Consider the following 13,498-nt stretch of genomic DNA (forward strand, 5'->3'; position numbering starts at 1 on the left):
GCCATTGGCAGTTATCTGTTCTATGTCAGGACTAAGTTGCATGGGCCGCAGAGAGGGGAGAGGTCAAAGTGTCATCATGTGTAAACATGTATTTTACTTCCCTACCTTTCCCAGTGGGGAAAGGAGGGTTTGCAGTGTCTGGAATCATTCTATGCTCCCTCTTTGTTGACCTGTAGGGTCAGTCTCCTATCTGTGTTTCCCTCTTATGTTGTTTCTATCTTAACCTTTAGCCTCACCCTCCTCTCCGTGAGTTTGTCCAATAGTTTGTATTTTGAGTGGGTTGTATATAAATGACAATTTGATATATGCCTGTTGATATGGGAGGAATTGGTTTATGGTTCTGGGGTTTGGGAAAGGAGACAAAGCTGAATGATGAGTTATGTCTATGCTGTCTGACTATGTGTGTCTTTGCTATTAAAAAGGAACTCAGTTGCATTGTAAGGGGACTCTCAGAGAATTCACTGGGGAGACACTGAATTTATCTGAGAGTCATAGGATTGTGATAAGAGCTCATATAATTAAAGATGGACTTTTATAACTAACTCTGACGTGTGTGTGTGGTTTGCTCCCATGATTTGGTAAATAGAGGAAATTTCCACGACAGATGTCATATTACTGTATTGAATTATTGTTTTTAAATATTTAAATATTGATGTCACACGTGTATCATTTGTACAGTTCTTTATTTTTTTTCAAGTGTATCGTATAGTATATAGTATATATATGTATAGTAGTAGTTCTTTATTAAAAATGTATTTATTTGTTACATTTGACTGAATAAAAACAGCAGATATATATTATTACTGTGTAAAACCTAGCAGATATATATTATTACTGTGTAAAACCTAGCAGATATATATTATTACTGTGTAAAACCTAGCAGTACTACTGATTTCTCTGAGAGTGAGGCAGATATATATTATTACTGTGTAAAACCTAGCAGTACTAACGATTTATCTGAGAATGAGGCAGATATATAGCATTTGGAAGAAAAAAAACATGATTCTTTTTCTCTCTGAAATGAAACCATCAAGTGATAGATTTTAAACAAATACTTGTCTGTCATTGAACAACCCCATGTCATGATTAGATAGTGAACAACCCCATGTCATGATTAGATAGTGAACAACCCCATGATTAGATAGTGAACAACCCCATGATTAGATAGATGATTTAGTGAACAACCCCATGTCATGATTAGATAGTGAACAACCCCATGTCATGATTAGATAGTGAACAACCCCATGATTAGATAGTGAACAACCCCATGCCATGATTAGATTAGATAGTGAACAACCCCATGATTAGATAGTGAACAACCCCATGTCATTAGATAGTGAACAACCCCATGTCATGATTAGATAGTGAACAACCCCATGTCATGATTAGATAGTGAACAACCCCATGCCATGACTAGATAGTGAACAACCCCATGATTAGATAGTGAACAACCCCATGCCATGATTAGATAGTGAACAACCCCATGATTATATAGTGAACAACCCCATGTCATGACTAGATAGTGAACAACCCATGTCATGATTAGATAGTGAACAACCCCATGTCATGATTAGATAGTGAACAACCCCATGCCATGATTAGATAGTGAACAACCCCCCATGACTAGATAGTGAACAACCCCATGCCATGACTAGATAGTGAACAACCCCCATGACTATATAGTGAACAACCCCATGTCATGATTAGATAGTGAACAACCCCATGCATGACTAGAGTGAACAACCCCATGATTATATAGTGAACAACCCCATGATTAGATAGTGAACAACCCCATGCCATGATTAGATAGTGAACAACCCCATGCCATGACTAGATAGTGAACAACCCCATGCCATGATTAGATAGTGAACAACCCCATGCCATGACTAGAGTGAACAACCCCATGTCATGACTAGATAGTGAACAACCCCCATGATTAGATAGTGAACAACCCCATGTCATGATTAGATAGTGAACAACCCCATGTCATGATTAGATAGTGAACAACCCCATGTCATTAGAGTGAACAACCCCATGTCATGATTAGATAGTGAACAACCCCATGTCATGATTAGATAGTGAACAACCCCATGTCATGACTAGATAGTGAACAACCCCATGTCATGATTAGATAGTGAACAACCCCATGCCATGATTAGATAGTGAACAACCCCATGCCATGATTAGATAGTGAACAACCCCATGTCATGACTAGATAGTGAACAACCCCATGTCATGATTAGATAGTGAACAACCCCATGCCATGATTAGATAGTGAACAACCCCCATGATTAGATAGTGAACAACCCCATGTCATGATTAGATAGTGAACAACCCCCCATGAACAACCCCATGATTAGATAGTGAACAACCCCATGTCAGTGATTAGATAGTGAACAACCCCATGTCATGATTAGATAGTGAACAACCCCATGTCATGATTAGATAGTGAACAACCCCATGTCATGACTCATGATAGTGAACAACCCCATGTCATGATTAGATTAGATAGTGAACAACCCCATGTCATGATTAGATAGTGAACAACCCCATGTCATGATTAGATAGTGAACAACCCCATGTCATGACCATGATTAGTGAACAACCCCATGATTAGATAGTGAACAACCCCATGTCATGATTAGATAGTGAACAACCCCATGTCATGATTAGATAGTGAACAACCCCATGTCATGATTAGATAGTGAACAACCCCATGCCATGATTAGATAGTGAACAACCCCATGATTAGATAGTGAACAACCCCATGATTAGATTAGATAGTGAACAACCCCCATGATTAGATAGTGAACAACCCCATGCCATGATTAGATAGTGAACAACCCCATGTCATGATTAGATAGTGAACAACCCCATGCCATGATTAGATAGTGAACAACCCCATGCCATGATTAGATAGTGAACAACCCCATGTCATGATTAGATAGTGAACAACCCCATGCCATGATTAGATAGTGAACAACCCCATGCCATGATTAGATAGTGAACAACCCCATGTCATGATTAGATAGTGAACAACCCCATGTCATGATTAGATAGTGAACAACCCCATGTCATGATTAGATAGTGAACAACCCCATGTCATGATTAGATAGTGAACAACCCCATGTCATGATTAGATAGTGAACAACCCCATGATTAGATAGTGAACAACCCCATGCCATGATTAGATAGTGAACAACCCCATGCCATGATTAGATAGTGAACAACCCCATGAACAACCCCATGACTAGATAGTGAACAACCCCATGCCATGATTAGATAGTGAACAACCCCATGCCATGACCAGATAGTGAACAACCCCATGACTAGATAGTGAACAACCCCATGCCATGATTAGATAGTGAACAACCCCATGATTAGATAGTGAACAACCCCATGTCATGATTAGATAGTGAACAACCCCATGTCATGATTAGATAGTGAACAACCCCATGTCATGATTAGATAGTGAACAACCCCATGATTAGATAGTGAACAACCCCATGACTAGATAGTGAACAACCCCATGCCATGATTAGATAGTGAACAACCCCATGATTAGATAGTGAACAACCCCATGATTAGATAGTGAACAACCCCATGTCATGATTAGATAGTGAACAACCCCATGTCATGATTAGATAGTGGAAAAACACACCAATCTCTTTCAGAAATGCTTTGAACAATAAAAGCTCATTTACAAACATTTCTGAAAATGTATATATTGTGTTTTGGAATGAAACTCAGGCAAAGACAGGCAGCTTCGCTACAAACTCTTATAAACTACTATAAAGTTAGGTCGTCGTCAGACATTCAACAGTCACAGTAGGTTTGAGATACAGTATGATCACTAATCATGCCGACCAACCTGATGGTCTCTGTTGGAAATGTTGTGAAAAGAATCTGGCCTTGGCTATAAATATCTGGCATTACTCATCTCATATGTATATACTGCATTCTATACTATTCTACTGTATCTTAGTCTATGTATTACTCATCTCATATGTATATACTGTATTCTATACTATTCTACTGTATCTTAGTCTATGTCGCTCAGACATTGACCAATAACATTTGATTTGTTTTAGATTAGGCGATATACACTACATGTACTTCCGGCGCCGACAGAGATGGCCGCCTCGCTTCGCGTTCCTAGGAAACTATGCAGTTTTTTGTTTTTTTACGTGTTATTTCTTACATTGGTACCCCAGGTCATCTTAGGTTTCATTACATACAGTCGAGAAGAACTACTGAATATAAGAGCATCGTCAACTCACCATCAGTACGACCAAGAATATGACTTTCACGAAGCGGATCCTGTGTTCTGCCTTTCACCCAGGACAACGGAATGGATCCCAGCCGGCGACCCAAAAAAACGACTTCGTAAAAGGGGGAAACGAAGCGGTCTTCTGGTCAGACTCCGGAGACGGGCACATCGTGCACCACTCCCTAGCATTCTCCTCGCCAATGTCCAGCCTCTTGACAACAAGGTTGATGAAATCCGAGCAAGGGTAGCATTCCAGAGGGACATCAGAGACTGTAACGTTCTTTACTTCACTGAAACATGGCTCACTGGAGAGACGCTATCGGAGTCGGTGCAGCCAGCTTGTTTCTCCACGCATCGCGCTGACAGAAACAAACATCTTTCGGGTAAGAAGAGGGGCGGGGGCGTATGCCTTATGGCTAACGAGACATGGTGTGATGAAAGAAACATACAGGAACTCAAATCCTTCTGTTCACCTGATTTAGAATTCCTCACAATCAAATGTAGAACGCATTATCTACCAAGGGAATTCTCTTCGATTATAATCACAGCCGTTGTTACGCACGCCTCTATGAAGAGGGAACGCAACACCCTGCTACAACTAAACTCTCTGTGAAGCGAAAAAGGTATGGACTGTAGGTGCAAGTAAGAATGACAACAGGCAGAATGTGGTACCGTTTACAAGGACTTTATTCCTTTACACGGTAATATGGGGAAAAGGGGCTGGACGGAACCAAAGCAAAGAAAGTAAATCTCAAAGCCCCCCTCTCCTATTTTACCTGCCTACCCACTACTTACCTAATTTAGCACCACCTGGTGCCCTAACCAAAATACAAGGGGTGGTCCGCCCAGGTCTTACCTAGTGTGTCTAGACAGCGAATATGCTACGGGTATATGTATGCCCGCGGGCCTCTTGCCTAAGCACTCCCTAGGTGCCTTCCCCTTCCCCCTGGGAACAAATGAAACAGAATATTAAACTATTTCAAACAAACTAAGAAACAAAAGGATGTCAAATAAGCTCTGAGCAACAAACTCACAGAACATACCACTTTCCAGCAAAATCAACCTCTATCACAATCAATCTCAGCAATCCCTACCTCCAGCAAAATCTCTACCTCCTAACAAATCTCTAACAAATCTCTAACAAATCTCTAACAAATTCTAACAAATCTACATCCAGCAAAATCCTCTACAAAAAAAAAAAGATCTCCTGAACAGAACAATGGCTTTTATATAGCTTCTGAAGGAATGGGGAATTGGAGACAGCTGTGTCTTGACGAGGGGGCGGGGTCAGCTCTCCAATTAGCCCTGGAGTCGACCAATCAGCTGCTTGAGGGATTTCAGGAAGCCATTTCCTGAAATAAACACATGCAAATACACAAACTACAACACATAATCTGGGGAACGTAACAGCCGTATACATTCCCCCCCAAGCAGACACATCGATGGCTCTGAACAAACTTTATTTGACTCTTTGCAAACTGGAATCCATATATCCTGAGGCTGCATTCATTGTAGCTGGGGATTTTAACAAGGCTAATCTGAAAACAAGACTCCCTAAATTGTATCATCATATCGATTGCGCAACCAGGGCTGGAAAAACCTTGGATCACTGCTATTCTAACTTCCGCGACGCATATAAGGCCCTGCCCCGCCCTCCTTTCGGAAAAGCTGACCACGACTCCATTTTGTTGATCCCTGCCTACAGACAGAAACTAAAACAAGAAGCTCCCACGCTGAGGTCTGTCCAACGCTGGTCCGACCAATCTGATTCCACACTCCAAGACTGCTTCCATCACGTGGACTGGGATATGTTTCGTATTGCATCAAACAACAACATTGACGAATACGCTGATTCGGTGAGCGAGTTCATTAGAACGTGCGTTGAAGATGTCGTTCCCATAGCAACGATTAAAACATTCCCAAACCAGAAACCGTGGATTGATGGCAGCATTCGCGTGAAACTGAAAGCGCGAACCACTGCTTTTAATCAGGGCAAGGTGACCGGAAACATGACCGAATACAAACAGTGTAGCTATTCCCTCCGCAAGGCAATCAAACAAGCTAAACGTCAGTATAGAGACAAAGTAGAATTTCAATTCAACGGCTCAGACACAAGAGGTATGTGGCAGGGTCTACAGTCAATCACGGATTACAAAAAAGAAAACCAGCCCCATCACGGACCAGGATGTCTTGCTCCCAGGCACACTAAATAACTTTTTTGCCCGCTTTGAGGACAATACAGTGCCACTGACACGGCCCGCAACCAAAATATGTGGACTCTCCTTCACTGCAGCTGACGTGAGGAAAACATTTAAACGTGTCAACCCTCGCAAGGCTGCAGGCCCAGACGGAAACTCCAGCCGCGCCCTCAGAGCATGCCCAGACCAGCTGGCTGGTGTGTTTACGGACATATTCAATCAATCCCTATCCCAGTCTGTTGTTCCCACATGCTTCAAGAGGGCCACCATTGTTCCTGTTCCCAAGAAAGCTAAGGTAACTGAGCTAAACGACTACCGTCATCATGAAGTGCTTTGAGAGACTAGTCTAGGACCATATCTACCTGACACCCTAGACCCACTCCAATTTGCTTACCGCCCAAATAGGTCCACAGACGATGCAATCTCAACCACACTGCACACTGCCCTAACCCATCTGGACAAGAGGAATACCTGTGTGAGAATGCTGTTCATTGACTACAGCTCGGCATTTAACACCATAGTGCCCTCCAAGCTCGTCATCAAGCTCGAGACCCTGGGTCTCGACCCCGCCCTATGCAACTGGGTACTGGACTTCTTGACGGGCCGCCCCCAGGTGGCGAGGGTAGGCAACAACATCTCCACCCCGCTGATCCTCAACATTGGGGCCCCACAAGGGTGTGCGTTCTGAGCCCTCTCCTGTACTCCCTGTTCACCCACTACTGCGTGGCCACGCACGCCTCAAACTCAATCATCAAGTTTGCGGACGACACAACAGTGGTAGGCTTGATTACCAACAACGACGAGGCGGCCTACAGGGAGGAGGTGAGGGCCCTCGGAGTGTGGTGTCAGGAAAATAACCTCACACTCAACGTCAACAAAACTAAGGAGATGATTGTGAACTTCAGGAAACAGCAGAGGGAACACCCCCTATCCACATCGATGGACTAGTAGTGGAGAGGGTAGTAAGTTTTAAGTTCCTCGGCATACACATCACAGACAAACTGAATTGGTCCACCCACACAGACAGCATCGTGAAGAAGGCGCAGCAGCGCCTCTTCAACCTCAGGAGGCTGAAGAAATTCGGCTTGTCACCAAAAGCACTCAAACTTCTACAGATGCACAATCGAGAGCATCCTGTCGGGCTGTATCACCGCCTGGTACGGCAACTGTTCCGCCCACAACCGTAAGGCTCTCCAGAGGGTAGTGAGGTCTGCACAACGCATCACCGGGGCAAACTACCTGCCCTCCAGGACACCTACACCACCCCATGTCACAGGAAGGCCACAAAGATCATCAAGGACAACAACCACCCGAGCCACTGCCTGTTCACCCCGCTATCATCCAGAAGGCGAGGTCAGTACAGGTGCATCAAAGCTGGGACCGAGAGACTGAAAAACAGCTTCTATCTCAAGGCCATCAGACTGTTAAACAGCCACCACTGTTCAGATCAGTTCACATAATGTTATAGTCCTACCAGTAGCCGGACAGAGGATCTACACGATATATACAAACATATGTGGACACCCCTTCAAATTCCTCGGTTGAAACACTCAATACCGAGTTCCAAACTGCAATGTCAGCAAAATAACTGTTCGTCAGCTTCATGAAAATTGATTTCCTGAAACTGGTTTCCATGGCCGAACAGCCGCACACAAGATCACCATGTGCAATGCCAAGCATCGGCTTGATTGGTGTAAAGATCGCCGCCATTCAACTCTGGAGCAGTGGAAACGTGTTCTTTGGAGTTATGAATCACACTTCAACATCTGGCAGTCCGACAGAAGATTCTGGGTTTGGCGGATGCCTCGAAAACGCTACCTGCCCGAATGCATAGTGCCAACTGTAAAGTTTGGTGGAGGAGGAATGATGGTCTGGGGCTGTTTTTCATGGTTCGGGCCCCCTAGTTCCAGTAAAGAGAAATCTTAACGCTACAGCATAAAAATGACTGTGCATCCAACTTTGTGGAAACAGTTTGGGGAAGGCCCTTTCCTGTTTCAACAAGACAATGTCCCCGTGCACAAAGCGAGGTCCATACAGAAATGGCTTGTCGAGATCGGTGTGGAAGAACTTGACTGGCCTGCACAGAGCCCTGACCTCAACCCCATCGAATACCTTTGGGATGAATTGGAACGCTGACTTCGAGCCAGGCCTAATCACCCAACATCAGTGCTCGACCTCCCTAATGCTCTTGTGGCTGAACGGAAGCAAGTCCCCGCAGCAATGTTCCAACATCTAGTGGAAAGCCTTCCCAGAAGAGTGGAGGCTGTTCTTGCAGCAAAGGGCTGACCAACTCCATAGGAATGCCTATGATTTTGGAATGAGATGTTCGACTAGCAGGTGTCCACATACTTTTGGTCATGTAGTGTATATCGCCTAATCTAAATCAAATGTTATTGGTCACAATGTCTGAGCGGCATAGACTAAGATATAGTAGAATAGTATAGAATACAGTATATACATATTAGATGAGTAATACATAGACTAAGATACAGTAGAATAGTATAGAATACAGTATATACATATGAGATGAGTGATGCATAGACTAAGATATAGTAGAATAGTATAGAATACAGCATATACATATGAGATGCATAGACTAAGATACAGTAGAATAGTATAGAATACAGTATATACATATGAGATGAGTAATACATAGACTAAGATACAGTAGAATAGTAGAATAGTATAGAATAAAACAAATCAAATTTTATTTGTCACATACACATGGTTAGCATATGATATGTAGGTTATATACAGTACATTCTCTGTCCTGCTACTGGTAGGACTATAACATTATGTGAACTGATCTGAACAGGTTTAGACTGGTCATCTATGATATGTAGGCTATAGCTAGACTTTCATCTGCATATCACTAACAAATAGACCTTTACATAATATAACATCTACATATCAATATTATAACATCTACATATCACTACTACTATACATTATAATAGTCTACTTTCATAATATAACATCTACATATCACTAACAACTGCTATTATACATTATAACCTAGCCTACTTTACATAATATAAAATGTCTTACTTGTTGCAAATAAACTTTCTGAATGGATCAATGATTTCCCCCTCAGATCAATCATATCTATTTTAGCCCTTCTGTCTACATTCTCAGATACATTTAGAAAACAACAGATTGAAAGACAATAAATAGCCACTTTTAAAGAATAAAAATAATTAATTAATTATTTTATTTATAAAAATAATTAAAATAAGTGTGAGACATGGCCTTGTGTTGCTGTACTGTCTATAACTACCTTAACAAACAGTGACTTATTATTATTATTATTATTATTATTAGCTGTACTGTTATTATTATTATTATTATTATTATTATTGTTGCTGTACTGTCTATAACTACCTTAACAAACAGTGACTTATTATTATTATTATTATTATTATTGTTGCTGTACTGTCTATAACTACCTTAACAAACAGTGACTTATTATTATTATTATTATTATTATTATTGTTGCTGTACTGTCTATAACTACCTTAACAAACAGTGACTTATTATTATTATTATTATTATTATTATTGTTGCTGTACTGTCTATAACTACCTTAACAAACAGTGACTTATTATTATTATTATTATTATTATTATTATTATTATTGTTGCTGTACTGTCTATAACTACCTTAACAAACAGTGACTTATTATTATTATTATTATTATTATTATTGTTGCTGTACTGTCTATAACTACCTTAACAAACAGTGACTTATTATTATTATTATTATTATTATTATTGTTGCTGTACTGTCTATAACTACCTTAACAAACAGTGACTTTATTATTATTATTATTATTATTGTTGCTGTACTGTCTATAACTACCTTAACAAACAGTGACTTATTATTATTATTATTATTATTGTTGCTGTACTGTCTATAACTACCTTAACAAACAGTGACTTATTATTATTATTATTATTATTATTGTTGCTGTACTGTCTATAACTACCTTAACAAACAGTGACTTATTATTATTATTATTATTATTATTGTTGCTGTACTGTCTATAACGACCTTAACAAACAGTGACTTATTATTATTATTGACAGTTACCATGGAGATGAAATGTCACAGCTACATGTTCATGTGATGCATTAAATCACCTGAATGTTTCTATGTCTGTTAGTAAATGTTTTATTTCTCAAAGAGATAATGAATAAATGAGAACAATAATTAGTTGTCACTGTGTTAACCACAACCAACATGTTGGATCTCTGTTTAGTTGTCACTGTGTTAACCACAACCAACATGTTGGATCTCTGTTTAGTTGTCACTGTGTTAACCACAACCAACATGTTGGATCTCTGTTTAGTTGTCACTGTGTTAACCACAACCAACATGTTGGATCTCTGTTTAGTTGTCACTGTGTTAACCACAACCAACATGTTGGATCTCTGTTTAGTTGTCACTGTGTTAACCACAACCAACATGTTGGATCTCTGTTTAGTTGTCACTGTGTTAACCACAACCAACATGTTGGATCTCTGTTTAGTTGTCACTGTGTTTAACCACAACCAACATGTTGGATCTCTGTTTAGTTGTCACTGTGTTAACCACAACCAACATGTTGGATCTCTGTTTAGTTGTCACTGTGTTAACCACAACCAACATGTTGGATCTCTGTTTAGTTGTCACTGTGTTAACCACAACCAACATGTTGGATCTCTGTTTAGTTGTCACAACCTGTGTTGGATCTCTGTTTAGTTGTCACTGTGTTACTGTTCTCACACATGTTGGATCTCTGTTTAGTTGTCACTGATCTCTGTTTAGTTGTCACTGTGTTTAACCACAACCAACATGTTGGATCTCTGTTTAGTCACTGTGTTAACCACAACCAACATGTTGGATCTCTGTTTACTCACTGTTTAACCACAACCAACATGTTGGATCTCTGTTTAGTTGTCACTCTTAAAATGACACAAAAATGTGAATCTCTGTTTAGTTGTCACTGTGACAACCAACAAATGTTGGATCTCTGTTTAAGTCACTGTGTTAACCACAACCAACATGTTGGATCTCTGTTTAGTTGTCACTTTTAACCAAAACCAAATTTGGATCTCTGTTTATTGTCACTGTGTTAAACAATAAATAGTTTATCACTGTGTTAACCACAACCAAACCAACATGTTGGATCTCTGTTTAGTTGTCACTGATGTTTAACCACAACCAACATGTTGGATCTCTGTTTAGTTGTCACTGTGAACCACAACCAACATGTTGGATCTCTGTTTAGTTGTCACTGTTTAATACTGTTTAGAATTTAACCCACCAAACCAACATGAACCAACATGGATCTCTGTTTAGTTGTCACTGTGTTAACCACAACCAACATGTTGGATCTCTGTTTAGTTGTCACTGTGTTAATCATACAACCAACATGTTGGATCTCTGATTTAGTTTCACTGTGTTAACACACCAACATGTTGGATCTCTGTTTAGTTGTCAAACCACAACCAACATGTTGGATCTCTGTTTAGTTGTCACTACAACCAACATGTTGGATCTCTGTTTAGTTGTCACTGTTTTAACCACAACCAACATGTTAGATCTCTGTTTAGTTGTCACTGTGTTAACCACAACCAACATGTTGGATCTCTGATTTTTAGTTGTCACTGTGTTAAACCACAACCAACATGTTGGATCTTGTTTATTGTCACTGTGTTAACCAAACCAACATGTTGGATCTCTGTTTAGTTTGAATTGCACAACCAACATGTTCACTCTGTTTAAACACTGTGTTAACTCACAACCAACATATTGGATCTCTGTTTAGTTGTCACTGTGTTATGACACCACAACCAACATGTTGGATCTCTGTTTATTGTCACTGTGTTAACCACAACCAAAACATGTTGGATCTCTGTTTAGTTGTCACTGTGTTAACCAAACACAACATGCATGGATCTCTGTTTAGTTGTCACTGTGTTAACCACAACCAACATTTGATCTTGTTTAGTAATTCACTGTGTTTAACCACAACCAACATGTTGGATCTCTGTTTAGTTGTCATGTTAACCAAACCAACATGTTGGATCTCTGTTTAGTTCTAGGTCACTGTTTATGGACCACAACCATCATGTTATATTCTGTTTATGTTTCTGTCAGTTAACCACAAGCCAACATGATGGATCTCTGTTTAGTTGTCACTGTGTCAACCACAACCAAATGATGATCTCTGTTTAGTCTTGTCACTATGAACCACAAGCAACATGTTAGGATCTACAAGCAGCAATTGATCACATGTTATAAAACAACCAACATGTTGGATCTCTGTTTAGTTGTCACTGTGTTAACCACAACAACATGTTGGACTCAATCAAATGTTATAGGCCAATGGATCAACATATGGACCTCTTTAGTTATGTGTTAACCACAACTGATCTCTGTTTATGTTAAAAACCACAACCAACATGCAGTTGATCTCTGTTTATGTCATTTTCTAAAAATGGTCTCATTACTTTAGTTGCTGTATATCTCTGTTTAACTTTTCAGAGTTAACCACAACCAACATGTTGGATGTCTGTTTACAATCAGTGCTCTAAAATGAGTCTCTCAAAATATAGGGTGGCCCTTATAAAAAAATAATCAAATATCTGATATGCTTATAAACAACCTTGGAAAGCTAAGAGGTAAGATGATAATTTCACATGAATAAGTTAAAAAGTTTAGTTTTTTCCAAATTAAAACCTATCTTTAAAAGGTCCAAATAGCCACTGTGAAAACCTGAGTTAATCTTCAGAAATAAGCCTGAGTTAATCTGCCAAAATGAAGACAAAATGCTATAAGACAAACATGGTATCATGCAATTATACATAATTATTATACATAAATCATTGCCAAAAGCACAAGACATACTGTTGCATGTAGGTATATATTATTTATGTATTGATCACATAGAAATATAAAAACATTATTTTTAACTACTCAATGCAATTACATGTGGCACAGGAACCACTGACTCACTGCATTATTCTATGCATTATTCTATAGTATT

Source organism: Oncorhynchus tshawytscha, unplaced genomic scaffold (genome assembly GCF_018296145.1).
Source record: "Oncorhynchus tshawytscha isolate Ot180627B unplaced genomic scaffold, Otsh_v2.0 Un_contig_2885_pilon_pilon, whole genome shotgun sequence".
NCBI classification, from domain to species: Eukaryota; Metazoa; Chordata; class Actinopteri; order Salmoniformes; family Salmonidae; genus Oncorhynchus; species Oncorhynchus tshawytscha.